This window comes from Herpailurus yagouaroundi, unplaced genomic scaffold (assembly GCF_014898765.1).
Source record: "Herpailurus yagouaroundi ecotype Mexico unplaced genomic scaffold, PumYag 159, whole genome shotgun sequence".
Lineage (NCBI taxonomy): Eukaryota > Metazoa > Chordata > Mammalia > Carnivora > Felidae > Herpailurus > Herpailurus yagouaroundi.
Genome location: NW_024412400.1, coordinates 22604182 through 22625018, shown reverse-complemented (window position 1 = coordinate 22625018; position 20837 = coordinate 22604182). Strand labels below are relative to the sequence as shown.

Here is a 20837-nt window from a genome sequence, read left to right as displayed (position 1 = left end):
AAGACGGTATTCATAGCCATGGCTCACAGTTGACCTTTGTCTCATGTGGGCATTTTTAACCCAACTGTAAGAGTATCCCAGTCTCTCCATTCCCAGATAATACGTTTGGGGTAGTAAATAAATGGAATGTGTTTAACCATTGACTAGAAATGAATCAGGACTCACTTGGCTGCAGACCAGCTAATTTCTGATGAATAAATTTAAGCCTGAGGATACAGCAATAATGAAACAACAACAGCAAAAAACAAAAAACAAAAAAACAGAAAACGAGTGTGCCACTTCAGATTGCCACAGAAGTGTAACATACTCAGTATCTTATCTCAAAAGTGAAGAGATTTTATTTGTCAGAATGCCTTTGGAAAAAAAGAGAGTGCACTGAAAAAGTTAGGTACTTTTTTTTCCTTATTGTTATTAAGGGCTCCCAAATTCATTGACTTAAAAGTACCTACTCGGGAACTAGACTAAAGCAAAGACTAAAATTGCATTTATTTTTGCAAATAAACTGTCAGTTTCGCTGTTGCTTCTGTAGGCTTTTCAAAATTCCCCATGGGAAGATGAAGTACTATGATAAATCAAATATTGAGCAGATACCCAGGATATGTGGCCACTGTATTTTCCTGAACTATGTGAAACTAGGAAACAGTGCTTCTTCATTGGATTGGGCCAAAAATAGCAACTAATGTTTTCCTTAGGCTAGAATAATAGGTTTATGTTTGATTTTAAAAAGCACTTTATTCACTATCTTTTCCTGTTAGACACATAGATTTTTAGAAATATTCCCACCATTCTTCACTGTGACTGAAGTCATTGAAATACTCAATGACAATGTTCTGACAAACCAACAGATTACATTTTCAAGCATTTTCTTTGATTAGTTTCATTTCTCCTCTGTGGATAGACCATGCTAATTACATAAGCTTCAAAATAGAAACCGTAGAGAAAAGAAATGGTCCTCAGTCACACCCATCCCAGCAAGACCACTGCTTCTGCATTCAATCTTTCTGGTTGTTGTTTTCTCTCTTTTATTTTCATGTGGTTGTGATCACAGTCTACACAAATTTTGGTGACTTTTTTTTCCACCTAAGGTTTTAATGTAAGGATTTACCTGTGTTTCATAAATATTTACAAACATTTAATAGGTGCATAATATTCCATCATGTAAATGAACTAGTTTGTTTACTTAATAACCATGTCTTAGTTGTTACACATTTGAGATGATTATTTTTTTTGCTACTTAAAAAATTATAATGAACATCTCTGTGAAAAATGTATTTATTCATTAATTGAACACATTTATATTGAATGCTTGTTTGCCATGCAGTGTTTTAGTTGATAGAGATAGAACAGCAAAACAAATAAAGATCTTTGCCTTCATAGGATGTATATTCCAATAGAGATAAACAGGAAACAAAACAAATAAGTAAAATATATAACATGTCAGATAGTGGTGAGTTACATAAAGAGTAGAAAAGGTGAGAAGGGGGAAGAAATGGGCTGCAATCCTAAATGAAGTGGTCAGGGATGTGAATTAAGAACATGGCATTTAAATAAAGATAGAGGGGAAGCAAGGAAATAGTCAACTGTATGCCTCGAGGAAGCACACATTACAAGCAAAGAGAACATCAAATGCAAAAGACCCCACTCATACATTTAGAATTATTTGAAGGAGTGGAATTACTGGGCCAAAAAATATTAATATATACAGCTTATAACATATTTTCAACGTTTCATTTTTTAAAATCACATTACCCTTAGAGCAGTTATTGGGCAGTAAAGCTCAAGTTGAAATGCAATTTGTTCATGCTAATTTTTTTTTATAGTAATAGCTGTTGTAGAAAGTTATAGATGCATGTCACTTTCTGAATTTGTTTTACTCCTAAACAGTCATTTCATTTAATGGAGTAATTCAGATAAAATAGTGTTATTAATATTGCATCGTTGTTGCTTATTTTTGCTTTGGTTTTCCTTAGGAGATTAGATATATATGGAAAGTAGATATATATTACATGATGTACCTGAATCCATTGTGTTTATATCTGAAATATTTGTGAGATGGTAGATTTGGAGGAAAATTGTCTTAGCACACTCCGAGAATGATGCTGCCCTGTGACTTACCTATTACCGTAAATAGACTTATGAGGAGCACGTGCTCATAAAATATGAAACAATAGTGCTTGTTTTGAACAAGGCAAGGAAATTAAAAATGGAATATTACTAAATTTAGAAACCCAGAAGAAAATTGTGAGTTCTTGATTTAGAAACCTATTGCAAAGTAATGAGGGATTTTTTTCTTTCCATTTGCCACTTATCAAACATGAACTCTGCTATGTCATTCTCTCCTTTTCCCACTTTTTCAAGTATGCTTTCTTGCAATATGAAAAAAATCATATTCTCTAAGTAAAAGTGGCATTATTTATGTGGTTTTTATTTCCCATGTCAGCCCATGCATTTAACATTTGCTGTTGGTATAATCTCTCCAATTACCCCATTAGGTTTAAGATAAATACATAAATAATTTTTTAAAACCAAATATACTGAGAAATTATTTGAATATTTTCGATAACAGAAAAAATTATGGTCACCTGGGCCCAGATGTAATTCACTATGTATTCTTCAATTCATTACATATTTGTTGAGGACCAATCATGATGTCACTGAAGTGATTGCATATGGCATTTCCTCAGCATAGTATAGAAGACCCTCTAGAGTCTGAATTCTTATCCTTTTTTCTTTTTAGTTTATTTTTGAGAGAGAGAGAGAGCATGATCAAGAGAGTGGCAGAGAGAGAGAAGGAGACACAGAATCCAAAGCAGGCTCCAGGCTCTGACCTGTCAGCACAGAGCCCAATGCGGGGCTCAAATTCAGGAACTCAAGATCATGACCTGAGCCGAAGTCGGACGCTTAACCGACTGAGCCACCCAGGAGCCTCTGGCCTCTTACCCTTTTTGTATCATCACTTTCTCCTTTCTCCTGTGCTGCAGCCTTTTGAGACCACCAGTAGTTCAACTGTGCCATTCCTTACATTCTTTGTATTTTCCTATCTTTTGTAGTTGCTACTCTCAGAAAATAAAAAATGGCTAGACATCTTCTTAGCTCTTCTTTATCCAATAAAATCTGCCTCCTTGAGGTATCATCTTTGATGTCTTCTACAAAATCTTCTTTCTAACTCTTCTAACCCTATCACCATGGTCTGGGGTAGGTTTCCCTCATGCATTCTTTACATGCTTTCCCTTCCCCACTCTTCAGCCCTATATCATAATGGTCTATTTCTCCCCCACTCCACGCACATACCATAAATAAACTAGGAGTGCCCAGAGGACACGGACTGGATGTTTAGTTCTCTAGTTCCTCCAGGTAATACGTGTCTGACCCATAGTTAACAGAGTAACGTTTACCTACTACCATAGTGCAGATAAACAAAATACGAAATGTAGCTCATTGAGTTGGAACAATAGCCTTCTTTTCCAAAGGCAGTCCTCCATCTTTTTGGTTTAAGACCAAACTTATATTTGCAGAGTAGACTCAAGGTAAAATATTTTTCAATTTATTATTTCATTCAATGATTTTAACAAAGCCAGAGAAGAGTTCTCCAGTTGCCTGTTGCCTTTTTGTCAAATAGAGCTTGATAGTCTTTTTCTCTGACTCTTTCCTATCTGATGCTAGTGATCGCTTCATCTCTTGCTTCGGGTTCCATGGCATACTGTGATCTAGTTTTCCTTCTCCTTCCTCCAGATTTCTACTCAATCTCCTTCATGAGCTCTTCTCGCTTTGCCTGTATTTTTAAGTGGATTGTTTCCCTGGATTTGCCCTTGGCTCTCTGTTCCGTCTCGTCTATGTCACTCTCTCACCATGGGGTGTTTGCATCATCTCCTATTAGTTCAGTGTCGGTGGTTTCCAAATCAATCTTTTGAACCTGATTGCTTCTAAAACTTCATGCATGTGTATTCAACTGTCTACAGACTATCTCTCCAATGAAGCATGACTTCTTCAAGTACCACAGATTGGAAATTGAATTGTCTTCTTTTCTTACAGTACTCACCTCTTTCCTTCCTGGATTTTACCGTGTCTGTGAATATGACCCCATGAGCCATTAACATAGGGCTTTTCACAGATTCCTCCCTCTCCCTTAGTCCCCCAATAAAATCAAACTCAGAATCCTGTGTGGCCCACCTCCTCACCATCTGCTGATACACTGTCTCTTCTTACTCTTCACTGCCCTTACATTAGTTCCAGTTACCATCAGTTCTGATTGGATTACTACAGCCCCACTAACTTTCCTTGCCTACACTCTTGGGAATCTATTCACTACTCTAGAGTCAGGTTTTTGTTGTTGTTGTTTTAATGTTTATTTATTTATTTTGAGAGAGAGAGCACGCTCAAGCAGGAGAGGGGCAGAGAGAGAGAGAGAGAGAGAGAGAGAATCCCAAGCAGGCTCCACACTGTCAGTGCAGAGCCCAACACAGGGCTCGATTTCAGGAACCGTGAGATCTTGACCTGAGACAAAATCAAGAGTCTGACGCTTAACTAACTGAACCACCCAGGCTTTCCTGTTGTTGTTGTTGTAATATAATGTATATCTGATCATGTCATCTCCCTGCTTAAAACCCTTCAAATACTTTCTCTTCTTGAACTTTAAATCAATGCATACCGGGCAGCCTCCATCCTCTTTCTCCTTTGTGTTGCTAACTCGTATTCACCCTTCAGGACACACCTTATGTGATCTCCCACCTGTCTGTAGCACACTTCACCTTCCAAGTCTTCATCTTCCAAGTCAGCTATTCTTTGAGTATAGCTATTCCCCCAGAGCGTTCATCATGTAGCTTTATAATTTCCTGTGAACTCACCTATATTCCCTCCTAAATTACAGTTTCTTTGAGTGCATGAACAGAGCACTAGTCATATTCGTACTCCCAGTATCCAGCCAACACATGTACATATTAGGCGGTCCATAAATATTGGTTGAATAAATAAATGAGGGGCAATCATGATTATTTCTGTTTTACTTAAATAGAAATTAGAACTTAGAAATGGTAAAAACAAAACTTTTCAAAGGAGATGCTGCTAGTAAGGGGGAGAGCTGAAATTAGAACCCGATTGATTATATTTTTTAAAAGCCAGTGTTCATCCCGAAGAGTCATGATAGATTATCATATCACCACATTTAACCAAACTACGATTATAATTTTAAACAATAAAATATCAAAAAAGTACACATTTTTTTAGAAGTTTTTTAATGTTTATTTATTTTTGAGAGAGAGAGACAGAGCACCAGTAGGAGAGGAGCAGAGAGAGAGAGAGAGACACAGAATCCGAAGCAGGCTCCAGGCTTGAGCTGTCAGCACAGAGCCCAATGTGGGACTCGAACTGATGGACTGCAAGATCATGACCTGAGCCAAAGTCAGACGCTTAACCTACTGAGCCACCCAGGCGCCCCAAAAAGTACACATTTTTTAAACTTGCTAATGTTGTGCCCATAGCAGGATTATTGTTGCAGTTTCCATGGAAACCAGTAATTTTGGTGGTATTCCTTTGGAACCTTCAAAACAATTTTATTTACACTGGATCATCCAAAAGGTATTATAGAAAGTGTAGAAAAACTCAAAATAATCTGGAGTGGAACAAAAGCCTGGAATACCGAACAAGAAGCAATTCTTCTCACTCATCTTTTGGGGAGACCAATAGTGAACCAAGGGGTGATGTCTAATATTTGCAACTCTTAAAAAAAGTGTGAAAACCTAATGAGGTCATTCCATGAGTGTACGAGACAGGGTGTGGGAATGTAAAACCATAAAAGTTGATGGGAAAATATAGATGGAATGTTCCTTGCTATGCACGCATTGATGAGAAAAGTAAGGATCTAGAATGTAAGCTGTATAAATTTGATGAAACAGGAAGAAACTGCAGGAAAGTTAATAGCTGTAGCAGCCAACAAAGATATAATTTCTCAAGGAATGGGAACAACAGATGTTCGTGGCAGAGAGGCACATGAGGAGGTGATATGTCATGTTTTGTGGTACTGAAATACGTTACTTCAGCATACTGCAATTACACATCCAGATCCATCTGGTGGTGAGTGTGTGTGCGTGCGTGCACACACACGCGTTTTTAAGGTTCCTGTGATTTGTGCACATATGTCAGGGACATGGGGAAGAGTGGTCAATTTCAGATCATCTGGATGTCCCTTGAAAGGCTTACTAGTCCAAGGATGGTTGTAGCAATAAAAGGACTTTTTCTTTGGGACATATTTATACTAAAAAAAATTCATTCTTTATCTGAAATTAAAGTTGTCCTGTGCTACATCTGGCCGCTGGGATGAACTCAATGGATCGTCATACTAATGCCTTGGCTTTAGCAAGCAACACCAGGAGGTTGAATGCCCAAGAGCTGTTGCAAGAAGGGTTTATGCTGAAATGAGGCTGACCAATTTTTGGCTAAAGAGGGCAAAAGAAAAACCACTTAGGGACTTAGGGGTGCTGCCATCCTTAGTAGAGGCTGGAGCACTGGGTGAGTTCCTTGCCATAATGATAAAAAGTCACATTTTGATTGCCCTGTCAAGACCAGCTACTAAAGCACTATTTCATGGGAAATGTTAAATTACTAAGTTGATGGAGGAATCAGAACAGTGGGCTTTGCTTTGTGTATTAGTTAGATTTAATAAGCTCTTATAACAAGAGCTGCAACAAAAATTCAGTGGCTTCTGAGATGTAGAGAGTTATTTCTGTCTCACCTAACGTTCTGGGGAGTGTCCTGAAGGCTGGTAGAGAGAAGAGGGGCAAGTGCTTGTCTTATGCAGTCGTTTAAGGACTGAGACTGACAATGGCTCTACGATCTTTAGTGGGTGGCTTCTAAGGTCATTCTGTTCTTCATTCCAACCAGCAGGAACAGAAAAACAAAGAGCATAGAAAACAGATATGCATAATTTTATGTGCAAAGCATAAAATTTGCATACAGTGTTTCCACTTGTAAGAGCCTCACTTGCAACCACACTAGTGGCAAAGCGGGTGGGTGTTATTACCCAGCTGCAGTTGTTACCCTGGATTAAAAGGAGTATGAATTTTGGTGAACAGCCATCTTTTCTTGTTGTATTTTGCATGATATACTAGAGTTGCACTACATGGCTGTTAGATTGAGAGAAAGAGAAGGAAAACAAGGTACTGTTTTAAATAGCAAAGGTAGTTTTCCTCATCATTCAGTTTATTTTTTTTTTAATGTTCACTTATTGATTTTGAGACAGTAGGGGAGGGGCAGAAAGAGAGGGAGAGAGAGAATCCCAAGCAGTCCCCCAACTCAGGGCTCCATCTCACAGACTGTGAGATCATGACCTGAGCTGAAATCAAGAGTTCAGATGCTTAACCGACTGAGCTACCCAAGTGCCCTCCCTCTACCACCATCATTCAGTTTAGGAGAAGATAAGGTGTGAGATAGGTCTTATTTCCTTTGTTTCTCCCATACAGTGGGGGTTTTATTGATTTGAATGTGATTTTAGTATTTTGAAGAAGTTACAACATGACCACTGGATGCAGGTCAGCTGTTTCACCTGCTACTTAACTTAAGATGCCACAATCTCTTTTAATGTCAAAGAAAAAGGTGACAGAATGGACTTAACTAGAGATGATAACTTTATGAGTGACTAAAGTTCTTTTGGGTATAGTTTGATTCCATATGAATTACTCTTTACTCACTGACTTCACAACCTAATATCAACATAATATGCAAATCTTCTACCTGCAAAATAAATAAATATGCTCTTTCTCCACAGTCATTTATTAAGAGCTGTGCCGTTACATGGTTTGAATGTATTTCAAGTCTTGAATGTATTTCAAGTCTTGAATGTATTTCAAGACACCAAAACAGTTCTTCACAAGCGGTGAGGCTTATAGATAAGCAAATGAAGTAATTTACATGCTCATTACAGGTACTACCTAAAGGAAAAGAAGAAGAATAGTGAATAGGTATTGGAAGATGATATTTGATCAGATCAGCCTCTATCTTGGGCATCTTTACTAAGATAATACAAGTGAATCCTTATCACTAAGAGATTTATTTTCATAGCAGATTGAAAATCTGAACTGACCGCACATATGAGTAGTCTGATAACAACTGAAATATGCAGAATGCATGGTCAATAGTAATCTTGAAGCACATTGAGAAACAGTTATGTTTGAATCTCTCAAATAGCAAAGGAGACATTACTGCTTACACTTAAATACATATTCAGAATAGCATCAGCACTGATGGACATTCAAATGCTAAAAAAGCCCGCGACATTAGCTTGAGTCTAGAACTCATCAAAACCAAACCCAAGTCAAGTAATGTAGTAGTGACGGCCGAATAACCACATTTGGAGTACTCAGCTGTTTGAGTGATGCCTTAGAAAACAACTTCTTGGAATAAAACCTTAGACTTCTAATTTGTGGCAATGTTCAATCCTGAGTAAACTGAATTTTGTAGCACCTTCTGACTTTAACCCTGACAAAGACAATGTTCTTTGATCCATATTGCTAGAAAAACAGCAGTAAATACTGAAAGGTTAATTTGAGGACAAGACCTTTCCTGAATACATGAGGAGATGATTTTTAACAAATGGATGTGTCTTTGTAAAATTTTATTCATCTTTACATCAAAAACCACCACGCTCTAAATAGAAAATAAGTAGAACTAGGTAATTAAAATATGTAGAAAATGTAATAAGTAGAAAAACACAGAGTTGGTAAGTTTTGAGAGTTATGTTTTACTGTCTGTAGAATATCCCTGAGAACACTAAATTTTATTTATATAAACAGATACAGAAACGCTAGACACTATATTTTATTTATATAAACAGAGACAGGAGCAGTTTCTAGCTCCCCTCCAGAAATACTCTGCAATAAGTTTAAAGGATAAACTTGTAAAAACTATTTAAAAAAAACAACAACCTAACAACAATGAAAAACTTTTAATGTGAAATATGAACCAAAAAAATAATGAGAAACTTTGTTTCTTTTAAGACTGTAGCTCCAATTGGTGGCCTTTGATTTTGTACATTTCCAAAGGATAGATTTAACCTCCTAAAGGGCATGTTCCACTCTGACGATAAGCGCACCTGGGTATTAACTGGCTCCAGACTTCCTCCTGCCCACTCTAGCTCTGGTCTCTTTTTGAGTTCCACATGTGATTTTTTGGATGCAATTTCTGTTTGCCTTGTGATTTTCCTTCTTGGTTTTGGTAACCCACCATGCTTGGTGATGCCGACTTGATTTGTCTTTGGGCCACTTTCTCTACTCAAACAACCCTGAGGGAGAGTTAATAAAACATATACCATCTTACTTCCCAACTTTCCTTTTGATTTCAGTGACCTGGATTATAATACAACTAGAGCAAAGAACCACTCTGTGCCCCAACTTTGTCATTATTGCTTGATCCTACTCATATCTTGCCGAAATCAGATAAGTGTGGTTTGACACTATTGATCTTTTTATGATTTTACTGTTCACAAGACTAAAAGTAGACTAAATTATAGAAACCACAAGTAGAAATGCAATTATGGCATAACACAAATATATGAGCAATTTCTACAGATCACACTCATAAAAATAGCTATGAAATCATAATGTGCTAAAGTGAGAATCTATTTTTCTCTTAAGCATGCCTCCATTATTTCAAATACTGAATGTTTTTTCCATTTAGGGTTTTTTTTTTTAGTTTTTTAAATATAATTCTTCAGATTTGTGACTAATCAACTTGTGCTTTAAACGTCAAACGTATTAGTCACATTTTAAATGCATTTGAGAATACTTTGATAGAGCTTACGCATATCCATTTCTTCTGTGCTGGAAAAGCTGGTATCTGACAGGCCGCTGGAACAAATGTAGGGACCAGAAACAGATCTGTGCATATATGATCACCTGATTTATGACAAGACGGTGACTAGAATACTTTGGGGGAAATGGTAATGTTTTCTAAACTGGTGCTAGATCAATCAGATTCCCACCTGGGAAAATATAAATCTTGACTCCTGCGTCACACGACACACAGAATCACTTGCAGCATATGGACTGTAGAGAAAACGTAAAAGTCAAAAAATAAAACTCCCAGAAGACATCATGGTAGAATAGCGTAGTAATCTTGGCATAGGCATCAGTTACTTAAACAGAACACAACTCATAATCAGAATGTATACTAACAATCCCTACAAATCTGTAAAAGAAAAAGGAGGGAAACTATTTCATTAGACAAAAGTCCTGAACTGACACTTCATGAAAGAGGGTATCCAAGTATGCAGTTAGCACATGCATGGGATCATTGGGAAAACGAAAATAATTTCACCACCACCAAAATGAGTGCAAAAAATTAAAATAAATGAGAAGACAAATTACCAAGGGTTGTAGGAAGATATGGAACAACGTGAAATTTCATACACTGTGTGTAGGAACGCAAATTAGTACGATCTTTATTAGACTCTGCCAGCATCTGCTAAAGTAACTTATGTAATTACTTTATGACCCAGCAATTCTGCTTGTAGACTCAACAAGTCTACCTATAACTATACAAAGAAAGGTATAATGTTTGTGTGTGTGTGCATGTGTGTGTGTATTTCTAAGAGCATTAATTGTAATAGCCCAAATTGGAAACAACCCAGATTTTCACCAACGATAAAATTAAGAAATGAATTTCTATATAGTCATACAATGAAATATGTATTTATATATGTATATAATATATATTATATATATAATAAAATATATATATAAAATATAATTTTATATGGCAATAAAAAACAGTGAATGTGATACCAAGTTGATAAAAATCACATACACAATGTGTAGTGAAAGAATCCATACACAAGAATACATACTGTATGATCCATTTATATAAAGTTCCTAATTAAGCAAAATTAATCGATGGTAATAAGGACAACAGTGATCTTTCAGGAGTTGATCACTGGACAAGATCATAAAGGAGGCTTCTGGTGTTCTGGTCCTAGTTATAGCTCTATCCATTGGTGATGACCAAGATGGTCAACTTTGCGAAAATTCATTACCTTGTCCACTTAAGACCAGTGCATTTTGGGGGCACCTGGGTGGCTCATTCGGTTGAGCGTCCGACTTTAGCTCAGGTCATGATCTCATGTTTCGTGAGTCAGAGCCCCACATAGGGCTTGCTGCTGTCAACCTGTCAGTGCAGAGACTGCTTTGGGTCCTCTGTCCCCCTCTCTCTGCCCCCACCCCCCACACTTGTGCTCTCTCAAAAATAATAAACTCCCGAATTAAAACATTTTTTAAATATGCCGAATAATTTTATAAATGGCAACCTACAGTCAAAATACTACATATTATCTCCTTATGACTCTAAGAATTACCTAGAGCTCAAGAAGTAGTTCATAGATCTCACCATAAGAATTCTGTTCTTAGGTTTCAAGAAGGGGAAGAATTATAATAAAAAATGCTTTGTGGTTTTATACAGACTGACAGGTATGAATAGAGACAGGTATTTATACAGACGGGTATGAACCCCCGCTCCCCCACTTTCTAGTTGGGTAACCATGGGCAAGTTAAATGCAGCTGATACCTGCTCAGTGGGTTACAACCCAGGAGATGGGACTCCAGATTCTCACTCTTAGCCACTCTGCTCCATAGCCTTTAGGAATACATATCAGTATGGGCTGTGGTAACAAGTAACCTCAAAATCTCAGTGGGATATAACACAAGGTTTATGTCTCCCTCACGCTATGTGTCCATTGTGGGTCAGCCGTGATCTTTGCCCCCTGTGGTTGCTCAGAAACCCAGGCTGGCAGAGATCCTATCTTCCCTCATATTTCCATGATCATCAAAGCAGGGAAAAGAAAATGTGAGGAATTACACACTAGCTCTCAAAATTTTGCCCAAAAGTGTTTCAGGCTACTTTGGCTTATAATTACAGCCAAAGCAAATCACAGAGACATACAGTCTCTTCAGGTGGTAGGGAAAGATAATCATACCAGGAGGTAGAGAACCAGAAATATTTGCTAAACAGCAGTGAAAACTACCATAAATAGTAAGTAAAGATATTATTTTCCTCACATATAAAAATGATCGTGAAAGTCCCAATTAAAATGTAAAATAATATGTAACTATAAAACCCTTATTTAATCTAACATTTTTCTCTCTAATGAGTATATATGTGCTGGGTTTCACTTTGGGGCAAACATTAATCATATCAACACATTTTGTATTTATCTCAAGTTTCATCAATTCTAGGTTTTATTACTTAGGTAATCAATATTTATTTCATATGAAATTAATAAGCTCGAGTGTTTAGGGTTTCTTAAAATTTCACAACTGGGTATTTATAGATATGATAATCCTTCTAGTTTCTATTTTACCTTATTTTATTTTTTAAAAAATTTTTTTTCAACTTTTATTTATTTTTGGGACAGAGAGAGACAGAGCATGAACGGGGGAGGGGCAGAGAGAGAGGGAGACACAGAATCAGAAACAGGCTCCAGGCTCTGAGCCATCAGCCCAGAGCCTGACGCGGGGCTCGAACTCACGGAGCGTGAGATCGTGACCTGGCTGAAGTCGGAGGCTCAACCGACTGCGCCACCCAGGCGCCCCTATTTTACTTTATTTAAAAAAAATTTTTTTAAACATTTATTCACTTTTTGAGAGACTGAGACGGAGTGCGAACAGGGCAGGGGCAGAGAGAGAGGGAGACCCAGAATCCGAAGCAGGCTCCAGGTTCTGAGCTGTCAGCACAGAGCCCGACGCAAGCTTGAACTCACAAACCATGAGATCGTGACCTGAGCCTGAGTCAGATGCTTCACCGACTGAGCCACCCAGGCACCCCTCTACTGTACTTTAAATTTAGAAATTTTACCACCTGGCAACTATAACTAAGGACAGAATAAGTATGCCAAAAGGATTTCTACAATTAAGTGACATATGTGTGAGTCATGGTCTTTCAGTAGATTTATTTTTAATCATTAAATTATTTTTATTAAAAAATGATCCAGTAAGTTCAAAGTTCATTATCTAATTTAGAGTTACATAGCACTGAAACAAAGTGAATCATTTATCGGGAGCCAAAATTTGTAGGCTTTACACATACCAATTGTACATGTGAGGTGGAAGTCTTTTGAAGTGGTAAACTTTATACAATAAAATGAAAGCAATGGACAAAGCCAATATAATAAAATCATTAGTTTAGAGACAGTAAATGGTGGGTTTAATAGACACGTATTGGGAGTGCGTGCTGTCTCTTTGCACCTGCCAGCATAGTCACAGATGGGGCTTACTTATGTACTGAAAGATGAAGGACAACAAGTTGTAAAAATGAGAGTCTGTGGCTCCCAGGCAGAGCCATGCTTCTTTTGCATTCCTTGTCCATCTTTACATGCCAAGGGCACAGCACAGGGCAGAGCACAACGGATCATCAATCGGGTTATTTTTTATAGTGCTTAAGGATGTTGCAAAGCTAAAAGGGACAGCCACGCTTTAGCTCTCTCTCTCTCTTTTTTACAAATGAACTTTTTTTTAATGTTTGTTTATTTTTTGAGAGGGGGGAGAGAGAGAGAGAGGGAGAACATGAATGAGTGGGGGAGGGGCAGAGAGAGAGGGAAACACAGAATCTGAAGCAGGCTCCAGGCTCTGAGCTGTCAGCACAGAGCCCGATGTTGCGGGGCTCGAACTCATGAGCTGTGGGATCATGACCTGAGCAGAAGTCGGATGCCTAACTGACCCAGCCAGCCAGGCACCCTTAGCCCTCTCAATAAAGAATAGGAGCAGTCATTCGAGAGCAGTCTGTGTGAAAAATGAGTGGAGATATGAGTTGACAATAGTTTACTTCAACTAATAGTAATGTAAGTTTTTTTTCAAAGATTTGCCAACAACTTACTAAGTCTGCATTACTAGAAATGGAACCAATTCTAAATGTGTTATCTGTAGCATTGTATTCCCACGCAATTGGCAAAAACTTTAAGGTCTAATAACATCAAGGGTTGGTAAGATAGTGGAGTAATGAGAATTCTGGAAACACTGGTGGCAGTAAACGTATTTCCCACTGTCCACCACACCAGCCAGGCTACGATCTGGGGATGAACTTTTGTCCTTCCTGGTAGACAGGAGAGGAGCAACACCTTTGAGAAGCGACACCTTTATGCCCTGCTTTTAGGCAAATGGGGGGAGGGCAGGGAGCTTTTCTCTTTTGCTTCTCAATTGCCTTCAGCTCAAAATCGTTCTTATGCCAAAGTGGCATATTTTGGTATATTCTTCTACCCTTTCAGTACCTTCCTTCCAAAAGGACAGTATTTAAATACTTGAATAGATTTCTTTAATTTTCTTTTTTGTGTTAAGGACTTGAAATTCCTTTTCAAAATAAAAATGGACATGTGTGCCTCATTACTTAAAAATGAGTAAAACCTCAGCTTGAAAAGAGGAAGGGAGGAAAGGAGAAAGTGAACGCCCAAATCCTGTCTTCCATGAGATTTTGTTGTGAAAATCACCAAGCTAGAGAAAAGCATCAGGACTGAGATCAGTAAGAGACCATTTAACAAAATGGAGATACCCAGCCTGGGCCACAGAGAGAACTTGATGACTGATGTCTAATATTTATAGAAAGGGGTTTTGGGTGGGAGAGAACAATGTATTCTGTGTTGCTACTAAGGACAAAACTAGAACCAAGGAAAGGGAGTAATAAGGAGAAAGGCAGCTATTAGAGGAAAGTGACTTTTAGGCCCCTTCCCTTCTCTATGGGTCCAAGTGATGTTTATGTTGAGGGTCAAAACCACTATAGGGACCCACCATGATAATGCTGGCCACTGGTACAAAACAGAAGCTAATACCAGCATCAAACACCCCTTGATGTGCCTGCTTGCCTTCTTCTTCAAGCAGTTGCTCTTAAACGTTACTTCTTGCCGAGTCAGCTGCTTTTTCTTTTCCACAGATCTCTCATTTAAAGTAAGCAAGACTATTCCACAAAAGAGTGAAATCATATGATATTTGTCTTTCTCTGACTGACTTATTTTGCTTAGCATGATACACTCTAGTTCCATCCACGTTGTTGCAGATGGCAAGATTTCATTCTTTTTGACTGCTGAATGGTATTTCATTGTTTATGTATACCACATCTTCATCCATTCATTAGTCAATGGACATTTGGGCTCTTTCTATAATTTGGCTATTGTTGATAGCACTTCTATAAACATTAAGGAAAAATAAGATAAAAACAGAGAGAGGCAAACCATAAGAGACTCTTAAATGCAGTAAACAAACTGAGGGTTGCTGGAGGAAGGTGGGTGGGAAGGATGGGCTAAATGAGTGATGGGCATTAAGGACGGCACTTGTTGAGATGAGCACTGGGTATTATATGTAAGTGATGAATCACTGGGTTCTACTCTGGAAACCAATACTACACTGTATGTTAACTAACTTGAAATTAAATAAATAAATTTTAAAAAATAAAGTAAGCAAGAGGAACAAATACTGACGAATCTGCAAGGCTCGAATGGTATGAAAATCTCCTCCGCTAACATGGGCAATCAATTACATTCTTATGATTATTAGTCCCTCAAACTTCTTTATTAATTAGCTCTCAGTTCATCTTCCCACACCTTCTAGCTCAGTTTGCTGTGACATCATACTGTGTTCAGAGTGCCTCACAAGCAAAGAAAAAGACAGGGTTCCTTTAGAATATGAGTCGGCAGCTGGTTTAGTTAAATATCCTTCCACCCACGCTGTACTACATTGATTAATTTTTAAAGAAATGGCTAAATGAAGATATTAATTATTTGTATGTGGTAGTTATGCTTGTATGCACACCATTATGTTTTAATTTACTTTTTAACAAGTAAGCCAATATGATTTCTAAATTATTTCCCATCTGGCATGTGTACTAGTAAAGAAAAGAAATCTAATTTGTGCCATATCAAGTTCATCTCCCCCTTTTTTTTTACTTTCTAATTACACGGTTCTTGAAGAAATCCAACTGGAAAAAATGGATTCAACCTTCCTGCCTTTTTAGCCACATACATAGCCCTTTAGTGTAAAAGCTAAATGAAATACTTATTTTTGGAGGCCTTAACAATATGAAAACAGCATATGTACACAGCCATGTCTCCATTATTTGTCTTTATTGTAATCATGCTATGTAGAACTGAAATACAACAAGGCAAATTGGTTATCCTGAAAGGAATTAAGTGCCATCTGAATCATCAGAGAATTCATTTATATTTCACCTCATTTTGGTGGTGTATATTACGACCAATTTTTGGGAAATTCTATAAGCCACATACAATATGTATGATCATTCTCTATCGCCCCGCTTATTTACTCATTACACCTGATACTGGCACCATGTATTACAAGGGATTATTTATGCATGCACAAACACATGAAACTTTAAGGTTTTGAGGTGGTGAATTATGAATTAATTTGTTATGGTTTTTAGAATACTTTTCCTGGTTCAAACTGTGTATGTGTGTGTGTGTGTATTTATAGACAGTAGCACGTATTAATAATAAATGGAATTAATGAGAAAATTACATGTAAAAAATTGGATATTACTGAGTATGCTTTCATGTATTTTTCAACATAAAGTCAAAGACACATTACACTTATGTTTTCAAGATGTGTCAGAATAGAAACTCTACTGTTGTCTTTCAGGTAGGTTGTGGATTGTCTGGAGGAGACCTCATTCTTACTATAACATTTGAATGAGTCACTGATTTAATTGCCAAAGAGACAAAACCATTAAGGGAAGTGAGACAAGCTGCAGCTAGTGTTGGCCAAGCTCCACTTTGCCTCCGTGACTCTCTACCGAGGGACACCAGATCTGGAAGGAGCGCTCTTGTCCTCCTCATCAGAATCAAATTCATTCTGTGCTTCCCTGACTCTTAGAGTACGGTCTAGCCATCTCTACCCTTCCATTTAAGGGAATATTTACGAGCGTTGGATTCTCCTGGTCCTCGAACACCAATACCATATTCTTATCAGTAGAGAGAAAACAGTATTCTCCATTGTCCCTAGACAGATCAAGAGACAACTGATTTCCTTATTTTCAATTCTGTGACTCTTATTTAACATTCTTTTACCTGGGTGGTGCTGATATGGAGTTTGATCTAAGGGCATTTCCACTGATCAGAAATGCATTTCTCTGGGGCTCCTGGGTGGCTCAGTCGGTTAAGCATCTGACTTCAGCTCAGGTCATGATCTCACAATTCATGAGTTCAAGCCCCACATTGGGCTCTTTGCTGACAGCTTAGAGCCTGGAACCTGCTTCAGATTCTGTGTCTCCCTCTCTCTCTGACCCTCCCCTGCTTGTCCTCTGTCTTTCTCTCTCAAAAAATTAAAAATTTAAAAAAAGAAAAAAGAAAAAAATCACTCCCCTGCACCAACCTATTGTTATTCCCTCCAAAATATATTTGGAAGTGTGGTAAGTTTTTAAGATAATGGAAAGACAATGGAATCAACTGTCAATAGATGTCCCGTTTTTCTGTTGCTTACTATCTTCATGGCTTCAAATAAGTTTCTTAAATCTCCTGAGTCTTTGGTAAAAATAGTACACCTGAAAGAGTTGGTTTTGTCACATGAACTAATGAATGCCTGGAAATGTTTTGTAAATTATAATACACCAGAATTATGCCTATTTTTATGCATATGACAAAAGTAGGTTTCTTAGAAATCAACTATCCAAAAATAATACTGATCATTGAATAAACCTAGAGCCTTTGCACGATAGGACCATAGTCCTAGAAATCTTAGAATATAATATATATTTAGGTTTTTTTCTCTCTGAAAATAAACCTAAAGAATTCATGTATTTCAAAAATAGATTTGTAAAAAATAGATTCTAAAAAAATCCCTTTTATATTCTTTTACTATTATTAGTATTTAAATATAAAAGTCTCATAATTACTTCTTTTTAAAACCTAAAATTAGCATATCTTCTTTTCACCCAATTAACTCAAATGAGTAACAAATTATTTTTTTAAAAGCTTTTTTAAAAGCTAAACTGATATTCTGTAATGACTCATCCACAAAAATATCTTTTCTGTTCAGAAGTCTGCACCTCTTTTATTTTTGAGTCAAACACATAATTTACTACACAGTTTCAAAAATGTCTGCTGTGTCAACCAACCAAAGACCAATCATTTCATTCATTCAGCCATTCATGGAGTGCCCCAGGAATGTGGAGGGTGGCATCCTGGATGGTGGCAGTGAGTTTTCTGTGAAATTTGTGGTAGAACTGGTGATCAGTTGGTAAATATGCAAGGAATTTGTCCCTCCAGTCTTACAATGAACATGCAGACTTATCTCAGCCTGAGTTATGGAAACCACAGATCACTCAAGGGCTTGGTAAACAACTCTGGGTTTCTTACTCATGAGATGAAAACCCAAATGCCTAACCTGCGCTTTCTTTTAGAAACCATCAAGTTGAAATCTCTGCTTGATTTCAACAGCCGGTGGCCTGACCTGTTAAATTGATTTGCTGATAAAGAAATACATGAGCCCAGAAAGTTAAGAGAAAGAATGAGAAGTTCACATGCTACCTTAACAGCCTGATGGTATTCCACTGTGCTCCTGCTCCTGCTCCTTCTTGGTGGCCATGCTTCAATGATGCATTGATACTTTGCCATGGTAGCACTTTTATTCTGCAATAGAAATCACCTTGGCATTGTTTTCATCCTTTTTGGATGGTTTAGCCTTGGTGGCCATGCTTCAATGATGCATTGATACTTTGCCATGGTAGCACTTTTACTCTGCAATAGAAATCACCTTGGCATTGTTTTCATCCTTTTTGGATGGTTTAGCCACTGCTCCTTACTTTCATATTCTCAGTATTAGCAATAAAAGTTTTTCAGTATTTTTATTTTTCGACAAACATATGACTTCTAATAATGCCATTTTAAAAAGTTAGATCATTCACAAAAGACTGGAAAAATTGTTTTCTTTTTAAGTCACCTAGAACTTGCTTCCAGACCTGAGATGTGACTGGCCTCTGTTAAGGGACCAAAAGCCAAAGCACTGAATTGGAAATTAGGAGACTTGGATTGGGGTCGTGTTCTTTCACTAACTAGCTAAAGAAGTTTAATCCTATGCTTCAGTTACACCATGTATGTGACTCTGGACAAGTTGTTTGCGTTTCTTTGGGCCTCAGTTTCCTCATCTGTAAAAAAGGATATTGAAGGGGCCTACCTCTTAGTATTGTTGTAAGGAGTCCATGAGATTATGATTTTAAAGGACCCCAAACAGTACTGGGTCCATGCTAAGGTATTATCTATAAAAATGTAGTAGTAATCTGTTGTCGTAATTCCTATATTATCTCTCCTCGCAAGGCTATGATGAGAACCTAATGCAGAATAAATGTTGTATTTGTTTTTGTATTGCCTCACTTTAAATTACTACCAACTTGGCAGCTTGAAACAACAGCTATTGATTATCTCAGTTTCTGTGGGTGGGAAATCTAGGTCTGGCCTAGCTGAATTCTCTGCTCAACCTCACAAGACTGAGCTCAAGATGTCAGCTAAACTGTGTTTCTTTCTGGAGCGTAGGTCCTCTTGCAAACTCATGCGGCTGTGGGAAGAATTTGCTTCCTTAGGGTTATAGGACACAAGTCCCCATTTGTTGCTAGATGTCAGCAAGGGGCCACTCTCAGCAGTTGGAGACTGGCCACCATTCCCTGCCACATGGCCCTTCCACAATGTGGCGGTTGCTTTCTTCCAGTCCCTTACCACCAGCTGAAGAAAACTGGCTTGTGCAAGGCTTACCTGATCAGGTCAGGCCACTGAGGTTAATCTCCCTTTAGCCATATACTGCAACAGCATCATGGCATGATATCTGATAATGCTCACAGGCTCTACCCTCACTTAAGGGGAGAAGACCATATGAAAGCGAGGGTCATCTTTGAATTCTGCCTACCACAAATGTGAACATGAAATGAAAAGTAAAAATGACATACAAGGTGCACATTATTGTATGTTTTATCGTTGTCATCATCATGATCATGATATCGAGTTTTTATCATCATATAACACTATTCTACTTATTTTCAAGGGTTTAAATTAGCTATAAAGAGTATTCCAATTCACCCAATAACCATGTAGCTCAGAGCTTTACATTTGCTTCATAACTCTCCCAATTCCTGTTCTCTTTGACCTGCATATTTACTTCCCACATTCCCTCCTTTAATCGTTGAGTCAGTGGCTCATGGCACCTCCCAAGAACAAAGTTTCACAGAGAGATATGTTTACATTGGATTCACTAGTCCATAAAATGCTCAACCATTATCACCCTTACATGTATGCAGCAATCCTGAAATTCCCAATGGCCTGGCTGTAGTCAACTGAAAAACAAACAAAGGGAAAGGTAATGTTTTCCAGTGCTTTAATGATATGTAACCCAGAGACTAATACAACAGACACAGAGATGTTTAGTCATAGAAGCAGAAGTGAGCCTAAGACGATCCTTGTGGCTATGGCTGTCATTTGACCAGTGCCCTCGAGGGCCTCATGGATTGTAAAAAGTTCAATAAATAATAAAATATAATATAAATTTAAAGTAAATATAAATATTAAATAGAATATAAAATAAAAATATAATAAAAGAATGATGCAGGGAAAAGTTGAAAATGATTACATCATCCATTAAAATGGAATGAGAAAATTTAACCTAGAAATCCAAACAAAGTAACTTCTAGTGTTTTGTTAATATAAGTGCCTTTAGGGCAGAGATGAATTCTGTGTCCACAGAGAGATTAGTTAAACTTTGTTCACAAAATAAAATAGAATTGTATTTTTTTTTTTAACATTTATTTATTTTTGAGACAGAGAGAGACAGAGCATGGACAGGGGAGGGTCAGAGAGAGGGAGACACAGAATATGAAGC

General features: G+C 37.6%; 1 protein-coding gene across 1 annotated transcript in view; it reads left to right on the top strand.

Annotated features, from left to right (window-relative positions):
• The window catches only part of KCNH8 (potassium voltage-gated channel subfamily H member 8), a 240191-nt gene that overhangs the window by 100577 nt on the left and 118777 nt on the right, over positions 1-20837 (top strand). The window lies entirely within an intron of this gene.